A 14,975-nucleotide genomic window follows, 5' to 3' on the forward strand; every position below is an offset into this window, starting at 1 on the left:
TTCCAGAATCAAGAGAGGCAAAGAGAATGTTATTCACCTCCTACTTCCCAAAACAGCAACAACAATGACAAATCCAAACTACCAAATTCTGCTTCGAGAGGAGTCTCCAAAGAAATTTAATGCAACAAATTGGAACACCTTTTTTAGAAAAAATATCCTAGAGGTGGCTTCAGAAGCTGGCAAAGGAGGAAAAAGCAATAATGCCTGTGGGGATTGTAAAAGCTTGGGAAACACAATAATTAACGGGAACTAGACTCCATGGTATAGAAAAACAAGGCAAGAAAGTCATTGATGTCTCTGTACTGCTCTACAGTTGGGGCACTAGGCCTTTATTTCAGTAGGAAAATGGGAGCCTTTTTTAGGCTGTCTCCCATTAGGAGGTGTCTATACCATGAAGGTAGCATGGAACAAGACACTGAAGGGCTCTTCTTGGGCCCTGGTCCATTTGCATACCCAGGAAATCCAAGTGACAAGCCTGCTTTCATCAAGTAGGATTTGAACAGGAGTTTGGTTTTTCCCAGTTCGAAAAAAAGCCATATGGTCCATGTTCCACTGAAGACATTTTAACAGCCAATGAATACTGTGTCTTGATAGAAGGGAGCAGTTGTTGCTGGACAGAGAGTGGGGAGGGGCAGAGAGAAGAAAATGAAATATTAGCACAAAACCCGTATGTTGGCTACATGAAGTTACCCTTCAGCATGGGACCGCAGACTGAAACTAAAACAATTTTGTTCTGTTTTGTCTAGGGGCTATTCCCATAATGAAAGGAAGATGTGCTCAATAGTAGAACATGCCTTAGAAACCCAGAGAAACTTCTGGAGTGCTCCCTGAATCCCCAAATCATATTTCTCCCAGTGATCGAAGTTTACAGTTTCTATGGCTCCCAATTTCCCTGTTAAAATAAAAAGTCTAACCCCAGAAATAACATTGTGTTGCGTACATCTTCCTTCTCCCACTGCTTTGTGCTGATACTCCCTGCCGGTTATGAAGTTAAAAAATAAATTCACATCTGTCCTTGATCCTGTAAGGCAAGAACATAAAAATACAGCAAAACAAAATGCATGGGTTTTTTTTCCCCCTGTTCTGCTTTCTCCCCATCCCACCAAAAGCCAACTCTGGTTTACTGCTTTTGGTTAGCATGAGCTCCTTTACATATGTTTTTGATGCTGAAACTATAACATTTTGGCTTCCCCCCCCCCCCTTCTCAAAAGTGCTATCCAAATAAATAAGAATTAGAAGATGTTTATTCAAACCCAAAAATATGACCTAAGATTTTTGCTTCTTTTCTGACTCCAGTGAGAGGCTTAGTGACTTAATCCTGATTCTTACAGGCATGCGTTTTGTTTTTATGGACTCCATGCGTGCAGTGAACAACCTGTTTTTCAGCAAATACACAAATGATGAAGTTATTTCACATGTTCATCAGTCAAAGTTGAATGGCATCTAAACGGCTAAAGTCTTCTATCTGTTTCACGGTCAGTCCATTTTAATTAAAGATCTAGAGATCAACCTAGATGTATGTAACCCCTCCTTGCAAACATCAGGGCTGCACTCTGTACAGTACCTGAGAGCCATCTCCCAGATGTGCACTCTCAGAGCTAAGGAAAGGAGGAATAAAGAGTGTGGACTGTTCATTGGACACCTTCGCTTAGATGCCCTGTAGCTTAGCCTGCCCAAAATAGAACTTTTCTTTTTGTAGCTGAACTTTTCTTTCATCAATGTATAGCTCTCCTGATGGAAAAAAAAAATCCCTCTACTAATACAGATGGATACCTACTCTGCAATTTATAGCCTTACGTAGTTGTCTGGGAACACTCAGAGGCCAGGTTTATATCCTATGTCAGAAACAGGACTTAAATCCAGGTCTTCTGACATAGCCAACTCTAACCCTTGTAGCAGTATTCTCTAAAGTGGGGTCTCATGGCATGGGCACAAGGAAAGTGTAATCAACCAGAAAGTGGGAAACTGAAATCCTACCCATGATAGCTACTCATAGGGCTTGTCTCCAGCATGACTACACTCATCCTTTATCCTTTTCAGGCTACATTCCCTCTTTCCATCTCTTCCTTCTGTGCAAGCTACCTATCCTCCCCATTCCCCTTCTAAACCACCATTTTTTATTACAATCTAACCCAGAGTTGGGAACCTGCAATAGGAACCATGAAGGTGCCACTGAAAAATTCCTTGCTACACTCCATACCCACCAAGGGGGAAAAAATTATTAATAGGTGTATGTGATAAAAAAAAACCCACCTTAGAGATCACTGTCCTATACCAATATACCACTAATTATATTTCCTTCCAAATTCACTTCTTTTCCTGATGTTTTCATTTTGCTTTATGATACCTCCATCCTTCTAGTCACCTAGGTTTATAACCTAGGAGTCATTTCTGACTCTTCCTTCTCTTTCCATCCCCCAATCCAACAAAGTTCCATTTCTTCTCTATCCTACTCCTCATGGACTCTTAAAACTTGCCTTTTCTCAACTCATGCATCCTCTTCCCTAGATCCTTCTACCTTTATCACCACTCATCTGGACAAGTGGAACAGCTTGCTTTGTTCCTAAATCTATTTGCTCCCTTCTGTAATCCATTTTCTACATAGCTACAATTCCACAAAAGTCAATTGGATCATGTAAAAATCTTCTATGGATCTCTATTGTCTCTTCAAAATCCTTAGAAGGCATTTAAAGCCCTATCATGATATCATATGTCATGATATCATAAGTCATATGACTTCCACCTATATTTCCAATCATTTCATATGATTTCCTTTTATGCACTCTCCATTCCTGCTTAAGTGTCCTAACTGGATGTTGGCTATGCATGATATATCATCTCCAAATTCATGATTTTGCCTGAGTGGCCTTCATGTCTGGAATGAACCTTGGTCTCACCTCTTTTTCATAGATTTCCTAGTTTCCTTCAGAGCCCATTTCAAGTGAATGATTGACCTCCATGTGGCCTTCAGTGACCCCCCTAACTGTTAGCTTTTTCCCCTCCTGAAATTGCTTTGCATATGCTCTATATCTGGATGTTGTGTCTCCTTGGCAGAATATAATTGTTCATTGAAGGTAGGGACAATTAATTTCTAACATCAACTCTCCAATACCTAACACAACATAGGAGACAAAATATTTGTTAGATTGAATTAAATTGACTTGAATCTTCACTACTGTAACATCAGCTGAGAAGAGATGAATGACTAATGGTAGTATCATCTTCATACATGAAGTGTAACATTAGAAGTAACATAGTCAAAGTGATGAAAGTGAGAAAGGAAAAATCAGCTGATGACATAGAAGCCAAAGTAGGAATGCTGAGCTATATGTATATTCTTATAAATGCTATTTTGAAAAATGTCATCAAAGGGATTGGATTGTGCTGGCCTAGATAAAGCCCCAGATTTAAGTTATAGAGATTGACTTCCCATATAATCTCTAGAAAATAATATGAGCTTAATAAATGATTACTGATTGATTGACCTCAATACTTCCAGGAAAAAATGGAAAAGTCTAAACAAATTATATATTTAATTTATATAAATTATGTCAATAAAAATAAATTAATTAATGAAAATTTCAAAATACATTAATGATTAACTGAATCTATATTGATATCTGACTGAATTGTCCATTTTCTTTTAGATTTCTAGCATCCTGTGGACATAAATGAAGATTAAAAAACATTAGGGATTCCCCTTGACTTTTTCCAGGCCTTTGTCTCTCCTGCTTTGCATCTGCATAATATGGAACATCCAGATAAATAATATAATTTTAATTGTTTAGCCTTGTAATGTCCTTCCCTGTCCTTCCACTATACAAATCATTCAAGATTCAGCTCAAAGTCCATCTCCTCTTAGAGACCTTCCCTGACTACCCCACCCTATAATAATTTCTCCCTCTCTTCTTAACTTTTATACCAAGTATTAATGAAATGAATGAATGAAAGAAAGAAAGAAAAATCATGTGTGTCAAGCATTGTGCTCATTGTTAGTGCCACCCATTAGGCTCATAATCTAGGTGTTATCCTCAATTCCTCTCTCTCCCCATCCTTAAACAATTAATTGCCAAGTGTTGTTGACTCTACCTTCATAATATTTCTCTTATCTCCTCTGAGTGCAGGTCTGACCAATTGTGGTGGTCTATATGCTATTGGAATCAAATACAGAATCTTTTTTTTTTAGCTTTTGAAGCCTTTCAAAAAACTTAGTCCCATCCCTACTTTTCCAATCTTCTTTACTTTTGACATCCCACATGTGTCCTATGCGATACTAGTTTCCTTACTGTTCTTCCTCCAAGACACTTCATCTCCCAACTTAATGAATTTTCCCAGACTATTCTCCAGGCTTGGTATTTTTATTTCTATATCCCAACTTTCTTCCAGCATCAGCTAAAATCTCACCTTCTCAATAAAGCCTTTACTCATTCCCCTTAATAATAGTATTTTCCCTCTGGGATTCTCTCCTTTTTATCCTTGTTAATACATAGTTCTTTGCTTTTTGTTTCCTCTGTTAGATTAGAAGCTCCTTAAGAGCAGGGGCTAGTTTTGCCTTTCTTTGTACCTCCCAGTGCCTAGTAGCATTGATGAAATACTAGGCACTGGAGATACAAAAAAAGGCAAAACTAGCCCCTTCGTATTAACAAGGATAAAAAGGAGATAATCCCAGAGAGAAAATACTATTATTAAGGGGAATGAGTAAAGGCTTTATTGAGAAGGTGAGATTTTAGCTGATGCTGGAAGAAAGCTGGGAGATAGAAATAAGAATACCAAGTCTGGAAAATAGTCTGGGAAAATTCATTAAGTTGGGAGATGAAGTGTCTTGGAGGAGGAACAGTGAGGAAACCAGTGAACTGAGACAAGTCCTCTTCCCCTTCCAGTCTCTTCCAGGCTTGAGAAAATGTGTGCCCCGTCTTCTCAAGCAGACTGTAAACTCTTCAAAGGCAGGTAGCATATCTTTGTCATTTTTTCCTTCTCCACATTGGCAGGCACAAGAATCTAGAGATAGCAGTGCTTAGTAAAAGATCCTTGACCGTTTGATTGGAGGATCTGCCTATCTGTTATTTGATAGAGCTTGTTTCTTCATTTTCTCAAGACTGGAAGAGGCTGGAAGAGGATGAAGACTTGACTCAATTCACAATCATAACTTTGTCCTAGGAAGCTAGTCCTTGGAGTTCTATCACTACTAAAGTTCTTTCACTTCTTCTGTCTGTTGGGAAAATTAATATTTGACAGCATGTCAGATAATTAAATGCTATAGACCAGGTGACCTCTGCACAATCTTGAAGAGGACTTGGGGAGAAGAAAAGAAATTGGAGCAGGCCAACGAAAGAGGTTAGAAAGGAATGAAAAGAGAGATTGGTCACAGGACTGGTATTTGGGAAAGGAAATAGATGATTGGGGGTGGGAGGCAAATTTTGTTCTGTAAAAGAGAGTGGGTATGAATACAATTAAATTCTACATATACAGAATATCTACTATTTTGGATCATGAAAAGTGCACACAGAAAACACTAGTTTTGGTTTTTTTTTTTAGCATTCTGGGTAATTGATACCTGGTCCTTATTTTCCCCTTTCCTAAGCAGGTGACTTATAGAAGGCATAGTTGTTTTTTTTAAATAGGGTGATCATTTGCAAAAGCCAGTGATGTTTAACATCCCTGGAGGACCTTTTCCCTGGGGGGGTGTGTAAGGGAGAGGTGGGGTAGATTTCTGAAGACAGCAAAATTCAAATAATGAGTAAAAAAAAATAGTCCAGGTGATAAAGACACTTTTTTTTTTTAAGGAGGGGAATGTGTAGCTTCACCTCTCTTTGGAAAGTCTCCTTTTAAGGTACTTAACTGTTGTAAAATAAGGTCATGATCTTTAGGAATCAGAGAGGATTTGTGCTTACATAGCTCTGTGACCTTGGATAAGTCATATCCCTTCTAATAGGTCCTTTATTACCTCACCTATAAAATGAAGGCATTGGATGAGATGCTCACTCAGGTCCTTTTAAATTTCTAATAATTTATATTCCAAAGGCTATAAAGATGGGAAAAAGTAGATGAAGTTCTGGGGCTTCTGGGTCATTCAGCACTGACTTGAGAGGCTAGGAAAGACCTCAAGAAGACAGTTCAACAAGTAATACCCAATGAAATTGTATGTCGGATGAGGGAGAGGTAGGTGGAGGGGAGGGAGGGAAATAAAGTGAGTATTGTAACCAAAAAAAAAATTAAATAAAAATTAAAAAATAAAGAAGACGGTTCAAGCATGTGCCCCTTAGCCAAGCCCAAGGTGGGTCTAACATTACAGGCAGTTTCTAGGAGGCCTGCAACTGCAACATCCCATCCCTTTTGGTAACTTTCTGGCCTACAAAACGAGGGGAAGACTTACATAGGTTCTCTGCTTTCCCCGGGGCATCTGCATTGTTAAGACCAGACAGACCCCTGTGGTTTCATCATTCCAGACAGAACACACATGGCATTTGGGCATTTTAACACAAGGGGATAACTGGAAGTGGATTCCAATACCACTGTGAACTGCTGCCCCAAGGCTGAATCCCAAGCATCCATAAATAGCCAAGGACAATCAAAGGAGCCAGTTTCAACAGTCATAAGCTCTGCTTCTTCAATACTAATTCCTATGCTTGTCCCCAAAGGGGCAATCAATGGTCGTCCTCTCTCTGGAAAGAAGTGGCTGAAGTGATTGCATCCAGTCTACTTTCTAGACTGTAGACCATACAGGGCTGTATGGTCCACACAGTGTTTACTACCACTCATTTAACAAAGGAGAATGTTGTTTCTCCCTAGTCTTTTTAATGATATGTTGTTGTTATCTCTCTGTCTTCCATACTGAGGCAACCTAGAGTAGTAGAAATAAGCAGGACAACCTGGGATCAAATGCTGCCTCTAACACTGATTAACCATATGACTTTGGGAAAGTCACCTGTATAATTAGAAAAATGTGCACTCCATCTCCCAAAATTCTTTTCTTGTTCCAAGAATCCTTTTCCCCTTTGTTCACTTTTGTGTTTTTTATGTATGCATATAAGTTTTAGGTAATGCCTCTCTCGCTCTCTCTGTTTCTCTAGCTTTTTAGTTTCCTTTTGCTTCAAGTTAAAGATTAATAAATATTATTAAATATAATACTTGGAGTATTGAATATTAATTTTTAAAATTTATACACCTCTTAGAGATTCAGCTTCATCTGTAAAATTAAAATAGGAATAATTCTACCTGGCTCATAGAGCAGGTAAGTGGCTCAGTAGATAGAGCACCATTGAAATATTATTACCAAGGAAATGAAATCCTGGAGATCATGAGAACTTCCCAGAAAATGCATTCACATTCAGGAACTTCTGACTTCTCAGAGGCCCTCGCAGATAATAAAGGGATCTAGACCATTTGTAAAACCCTTCATAAACTGACCCCTTCCCACCTTTTCAATCTTATGTTTTCCTTCCCTCTCCTTTATGATCCAGTGACATTGGCCTCTATTGTTTGCTTGGTGATAACAACACTCCATCTCCCAACTCTGTTGGCTTTGCACTGGTTGTCCTCCATTTTTGGAATGATCTCCTTCTGCATCACTGCCTCCTGGCTTCCCTGACTTCCTTCAAGATTCAGCTCAAAGTAGAACCAGGTGAATACTTTGTACTATAATGACAACATTGTAAAAATTAACAAACTTTGAAAAACTGAAGAACTCTGATCAATGCAATGACTAACCATGAACCAGCAAAAGAACTGATGAAGAAAAATGCTGCCTACCTCCTGACAGAGATGTAATTGAGTCAAGATGCAGAATAAGAGACACATTTTTGGAGATGGTAAATGTGGGAATTTGTTTTGCTTGACTATGCATATTTATCACAAGAGTTTTGTTTTCCTTTCTTTCTTCATTTTTATTCCTTCTCAACTCCTCCTCCCTCACCTCCAGGGTGGAGGATGTTAGAGGGAGAGAAAATATATGCTAACAGTGCTAATTGGAAAAATTAATTAATTTTTTTTTAATTCTGTTGAAATCCTACCTTCTGCAGGAGGTCTTTCTCATCCCCCCTCCCTCACTACCACCTTCCTAAACTCTGCAATATGTGCTTGAGATTATGTTCCATTTATATAGTATCTTGTGTACCTTCTTACTATATATATATATATATTTTTATAATTTTCTACCTTTTACATATAATTTTTACATGTTGAAAAGTGCCTGGGCACCTAGAAAGAATTTAATAAATGCCTTTTGGCTTGTTGATTATTGTTCCCTCTATTAGAATGTGATCTCCCTGAGCACAGGGCCCAAGTTGTTCGGTTTGGGGCCTTTTTTTATCCCCAGTGCTCAGCATAGTGTCTGGCACATAGTAGATGTTTATCAGTTGACTGAGTTTAACAGTAAATACAGTTCTGAAAATAATGCTCACAAAAATAACTATTTCATGTGTAGAAATTTGACTGTTCAGAAGATATTTCAATGACTATGTAGTCCAAACTAAATGTGGTTTACAGTGTAGATTTAGAGACAATGGTTTTTCTAAGTTTTGTGATGATATATTCTTTTAAAACCATTTTCTGTAAGCTTCTAGCATAAGTTTCTCCCCATCTCAATTTCCTTTTCAAGATCTGAGAACCCTGAGCTACTTTCTATGTTCCAGACTCAGGTTGACCCAATGACTTTTCTAAGAAACTTGTTCTTTTATCATCTGCCCCCATCTTGAAAATGTCTTAACTATAAGGAAAAGAACTTTGTTGAGACATTTCAGTCATGTCTAGCTCTGACATTTTGCTGTTGTTCAGTTGTTTTCAGTCAGATCTGACTCTGTCACCCCATTTTGGGTTTTTCTTGGCAAAGATATGGGAATGATTTGCCCTTTCCTTCTCCAACTCATGTCACAGATAAGGAACTGAGGCAAATAGGGCTAAATGATTTGCCCAGGGTCACATAGCCAGTATGTATCTGAGGCTAGATTTGAACTCAGGAAGATGAGCCTCCCTAATTTCAGTTCCAGTGCCTTATCCTCTGGCACCACCTGGCTACCAAGAAAATAGACAGTGACTCCCAAATGCGAGCCTGTTAAAGAGAAAAATAGATTTAGGAGCAGTGGTATTGCTCAGTCCAATCCTTTCCTTTTAAGGAAATGAAAGACTAAAGGGATGAAATTATTTGAGCAAGGTCACATAGGTAGTTAAATGGTGAAACAAAGATTCGAGTCTATATTCTCTGATTGCAAACCCAGAACTCTTTATCCTATAGCCCGCTGCCCCTGGTGGTCTTGTCCTGCCAGCTATACCACAAGGCTTGAATGTTATCAGAAACAACAGCTATTTTCCAAAGCAAAAATTGTGCTTCTGCCTATAGTTGACTAGCTTTCTCACACTCTAAACCAATCTTCTTGGTATTGGGATTTTCCCTTAAGATTCTAAGCAACTTTTCCATAATTATCAAACCTTCTATAACTCTACATGATCATGATTCTATATCGTGGAATATACAGAGGGGCTCCCTTTCCAGGACCCTACACTCCAGTAGGAATGGGCCTCACTAATGAACATAGGCAATCTACCTTGAAAAAGTCCCATGAGGACCTTTGCAGATTGAACTTCTAATCCTCCTCTGAGGAATATTAAAAACAAATAAAGGCCTGCCCCTGCTAACTCACAAGACTCTTCTAAACTTGGAAAGGAAGCTCTGATTCCAGTTTACCTTGCCCAGGGTGGTGTCAATGATTGTGCCATTCCATCTCTGTCGCTCAAAGGGCTCCCTGCTGATCTACAACAAGGAACCCCCAAAGCCTTGTTGTTCAAATAGGATAAGGATTCAATGGGAAAAGTCACATGATGAAAGCTTTCACCCTTGTGAAGTCTTTTTTCTTCTCTTGCTAGTGTAACCTAGATCGTTAATTAAGAAATGTTTTAGTTCACTAAAGCAGTCAATAATTTGAAGACTTGCTTTTGAAATAGAGGACAAAAGACAAGCAAAGTCAAAACATCTATTCATAATAAACACTCAAAAGTCAAAATGTGTCATGCACTGAATCTCTTGTCTCAGCTCTAGTGCAACTTTCTTTGGTTCTTTGGCATCTCCAAATTATTGTCATGTAATAGGTTTTCTATGCTCGTTTTGAACAACACTGCCTCTCTGACAGATTTAGCATTTAAGAGGTGATTCAGAGATGAATGTAGGGGTAAAGGGATCCTAAAACTCTTTAGCACTCTCCAGTACTAAAATCTGATTCTCATTTGGAATATTAGATATTCATTTTGGAGGTAGAAAAATCATAAATGGGACAGTTAATGGTGTTTTGTTTCAATGCATCAACACCAGCTTGGGACACACTTCCTTCTTAAAGGGGTCCTTTGACACCTCACATATTTCTAGTCCATTAGCCCTGATCTACTTGCCATGATCATCCTCAATCATTTTTCTAGCCCCAGTTATCACCCACAGGCTATTACTGCCTTTGCCTTTTCTCCCAGGGCTCATCTCTTCTCATTCCTATATCTCCTACTTGCTGCTTTCCCCATTCTTCCAGAGAAGATTTTTCGGGGACACATGGAACACAGGGGAACACAAATAGTCATGAAGAGGAAGATACCCAGATAATGAGACTTTAGAGAAGGAAAGAGAAGCCAGAGTCTGCAGTGAGTTTATTGACAATACCTGCTAATTCTTTAACCCATCCATCAATTGCTTTGCCTCCCTTATTCTGTTAACACTTTTTCTTATGTGATTGGCATAGCAACTCTGTGAGAGGGCTAATTCAATTATTTCCATTTTGCAGCTAAGGATATCAAGGCTCAGTGAAGTTAGCTAGGCAACTTACTCAAGGTCACATAGCTAGCAAGGCACGGAAACCACACTTTGGTCCAGATTTTCTCATGCAATATCTACTGCTCTTTTTACTTAATAAGATAGTTTGGAAGAGGGAAATGAAGCCTAGTGGCAAATTCTTATTACATCCTTAGAGAAATAATTTCTAAAAACTATGCCTCTTTCCTATCATCAGGAGTCCATGCACTTTGCTTTTAGAATACAATAGATCCAAACCTTCTTATCCATTTAGAATCATGGTGAAAATCATGAACTTGCAGAACAGCTGACTGGGGTTTGGATCTGTAGCTTCTGGCACAATTTACAAGAAGACAAAACCCAGGACTCTGACCTTCTGAGTCCCATTCACTACCTGGATTTAAAACAACTTGATGTCGTCATTGTGATTGGATGACTTCTAATCTTTAAAGCCAGATACTCCAAAATTCAGAAAACATAATGTCAAGCTAGCCAAGAAAAACATGGAGAGGATGTCCCTGTACTTGGTCGTTTACTCATTCAGGGGAAGGGCTGACTTGCTCTCTCAGGTAGAACTTAATGTAAAATTTAATTCTGATCATGAAAATATCAGAGTGCAGTTAGGAAGAGAAACCTTTGGCCAGCATGACCCTCTCTGTTGACTCCTTCCCTTTCCCCATCCCAAGCACCCCGATTTCTAAAGCAAGCTCCTAGAGACCATGGAAAAAAGGGTTTGTGGCCTCCACTCACATGTACTATTATCCTAGGGTCATCCTGACCTTACTAAGCACTCCTTGTAGACAAAATGCCCATCATTTTTCATGTTCCTGGGGGGAATTGCTACATTCAATGCAAGCTGAAGCTGGGCTTTGTAGTCTGAGGCACAGCTGTTGATGAGTCATAGGGAAGAAAAAGACTGAGCCATTTTGTGTCTGGAGCCAGGGTGAGGCTCTATCCCTCCCTGGGTTTTCAATGTATGCATTTGGGGGTTGGAAAGAACGGCTACATTTGGCTTATACATGCTTGTTAAGGGCCCTCCTGAAAGTGCCTGAAGCAAACATCTGGGAAGATGAAGATACAGTGAGTGGGTTAACTCCCATGCCATTCACAAAGGGTTAAATAGGATGCCCAAGTGCTTCCAAAACAGGTGGCCTTAGCCCAAAATAAAGCCTAGAGCATCTCTTTGGCGACTCTTGTTCACGCAACCATTTCCCTAAATCACTGGGGGTTTTTTTAGATGTAATTCCTTTGTCCTTTTGGAAAAATAAAATCTTTTTCAGCTCATTGTGTTTATCCAAATCTTTACCACACTGTATTTTGTAAGGTACTTTTGATAAACCTTAGCTTCCAGGTACAATTAATGCCCATTATAATCATCTAGCTAACGAATCACAGAAGGCTCCCAAGAGGACCAGAGGAGAGGGAGAGACTATTTATGAAATTGTATTTAGCATAGTCTTATCTTGCCGCTTAGAAAAAACATCTGTCTGACATCCCACAAACAAAAACCACTCAGGTTCTCTGGCCCTCTTTGTCATGATGACTTGTGACCACAGTGTGTAGTGGTTGTGCTAAACACACATACACACACACACACACACACAGGCGCACACACACACACACACACACACACACACAGGCACAAGACAAAACCCAAGCACAAGAATCAGTCTGAATTTCTATGGAAACCGCTGGAGCAGTGTTGTCTATATGCAGCTGACTGATACACCCACCTTGTGACCAAGAAAACAGAAAAGAGAAAAGAAAAAAGAAAGAGGTCAGCATTTTCTGGGCTTCCTTTCAAATGCAGCCATCTGGCCCAGAAAGACTAAAGGTGGAAGGGATTTCTTACTGTCTCCTCCCCAGCCCCCACCCCACCCCACTCCCAGCCCCCCAGGATATTCAGTTGAAATCACAGCAAAAACATGTAGCCTGAAGAGCTAATGAGTTCCATTTCCCCCACCCACTCCCCAAAGAGAGTAATAAGCATATCCACATAGTTCAGGGTCTCTATGCAATTAAAAACACAGTCATGGATATGGAATATCCTAGCCCTTGTGCAGTAACCCCCCATTAATTACCATTATTAATGATCATATTAAATATGATTATGAAGTATTAATAACAGTTACAATTGGGACTGTTGAAAAAGAGTATTCATGTGCATTGGCTCATTTGGCACAGCAAGTCTATAGGTAAGATTGAGCAGTGAATATCATCCCCATTTTACAGTTGAGTAGACGGAGGCTCTGGGAGGAAGAAGCACAAGGTCACCCAGTTAGTAATTGGGAGAGACAGGCATAACCCATATGATGTCACCCATTATTCACTCAGTCAATTTCAATCCAGTTCACTAACTTGGCACCTCAGTGGGCAGAAGAAGCTTTCATCCACACATCCCTTCCTGTCTACTCCACATCAGGAAGAGTTCCGTCAACCACCCTGGAATCTCTCCTTCCTATCTAGAGGATGGTTTGTCTCATCAGGGGAAGAATCCGGAGAGGTTAGAGGGACACCCTTTTTGTCTCCATACTCCATGGTATGGAGATAAGAACTAGTCTATCTGAGTAGCAAATAGATTGGCTTTATGAACTAGAAAGGACCCTAGAGATCAACTCATTAAGGAATCATAGATCTAGGGATGGAAGGGAATTTGGATATTACATAGATAAGGAAACTAAGGCTCAGGGATCCTCATTGCCTTGTCCAAGGTCACGCCAGTGCTCAGTATTAGAGGAGAGATTTGTACTCCTCTTCTAATGTAGAACCAGTGCTCTGTTTTCTGTACCATGAAATTTAGAGCTGGAATAGATCTCAGAAATCATCTTAGTTGAGCCCTGCCATATTGTGGGAAATAGAAATTCTAAAGCCAGGAAATATCTTGTCCAGGTCCATACAACTAGGAAGTTGTGTGTGTGGGGAGAATAAGAGTCAAACCCAGATTGTCTGCTTCCCTGTGTATGTGTGTGTGTGTGTGTGTTTTCCATTATACCATGCTGTCTCATTTTACAAATTAAGAAATTGATGAATGAAAAAGCAGTTATTAGTCACTTACTGTGTGCCAGGCATTGTTAAGTTTTGGGGCTATGATTACACATACAACATAGTCCCTGCTCTCAAGAAGCTTCTGTTCTAATTAGAGATTACAAATACACATATTAATCAAGTGATGGATTTAAAGAAGTGTTTTGCACAGAGAAAACAGAGAGAATGATGATTAGAGTAATGGGACGCTTGATTAAGATGTCTTTCTCAAGGATGGTAATACTGTTGCCAGAGCAAGAATTGGAAGAGATGGTAAGGGGTCAGGGGGAACAGGCTGTTGGATATGTAGTCATCAAGTTGCTCCTGGAGACCCCAGCTGGTGACCCAGAAAACAAAAAAGAAGGAAACAAAACAGAAATGGTCCACATTGCCCAGGATGCTTTTCCTTTTTTCTTAAGCCTCTTAAGGAAGGTCAAGTGGGAGGTCTATAGGAATCCCCTCTCTGGTGCTAATGCCCTTCCAGGTCTAGGGGTCTGGAGCAGTGTTGGGGGTGGGAGTCTCTTCCATTATTGCAGACATAATCAAAGATGAATTTCCCTATTTCTCCTGTCCAGATTTCTATTTTGTCTCTTTCCCCAAACCTCCCCACTACCCTAAATCCAGGGAAGATTTCTGGAAATGAGGAATTGTTAATTTCCAGAAATACACAGACAATAGTGAAAATTCATTTCCTGATTTCCTGGATATTTTGAAAAACAAATACCTTGCTCTGGAGCAATTAAACTGGAGGTTTTTAAAGCATTGTTTTACAATAGAAAATTGTTCTGCCTTCAGCTGCTGTTTCTCTATAAGAATTCATTCGATGAGAGAGACCATTAAAGTTCTTCCTCCCCGGTTCAGACTTGGCACTACATACATTCCTGGCCAACTTTTCTAACTCTACATCTTAGTAAATTCTTCCTGACAACAGTTAGTGACAAGCATGTCAAAAACAACAAACTCCGTCATCTATATGGCTTATCAATAATTTAGTCTCTTCCCCTCGTGAGAGCCTGTGTGTTTTGCAATAATGAAATATATGATTTTAAAAATAAATAATAGGCTGTTGTCAGCCCGATTGTAGCTAGAAGTTATGAATTTGATTGATTGATTGAGCATTTGACTTCATTCTCTCTAGCAGGATCAAAGAGAAACTCTTCCACTTGCCCAAGGCCACTTGCAATTT

At 39.5% G+C, this 14,975-nt stretch overlaps 1 long non-coding RNA gene across 1 annotated transcript in view; it reads right to left on the reverse strand.

Moving 5' to 3' along the window:
- Nucleotides 1-288: 288 nt before the first annotated feature.
- LOC103096676 (uncharacterized) overlaps nt 289-14,975 on the reverse strand; it is a 39,495-nt gene continuing 24,808 nt past the window's right edge. Inside the window, exon 6 of the long non-coding RNA XR_001626162.2 lies at nt 289-610. This is a non-coding gene — a long non-coding RNA (uncharacterized LOC103096676). The remainder of the gene's footprint in view (nt 611-14,975) is intronic.

This window comes from Monodelphis domestica, chromosome 1 (assembly GCF_027887165.1).
Source record: "Monodelphis domestica isolate mMonDom1 chromosome 1, mMonDom1.pri, whole genome shotgun sequence".
Taxonomy (NCBI): Eukaryota; Metazoa; Chordata; class Mammalia; order Didelphimorphia; family Didelphidae; genus Monodelphis; species Monodelphis domestica.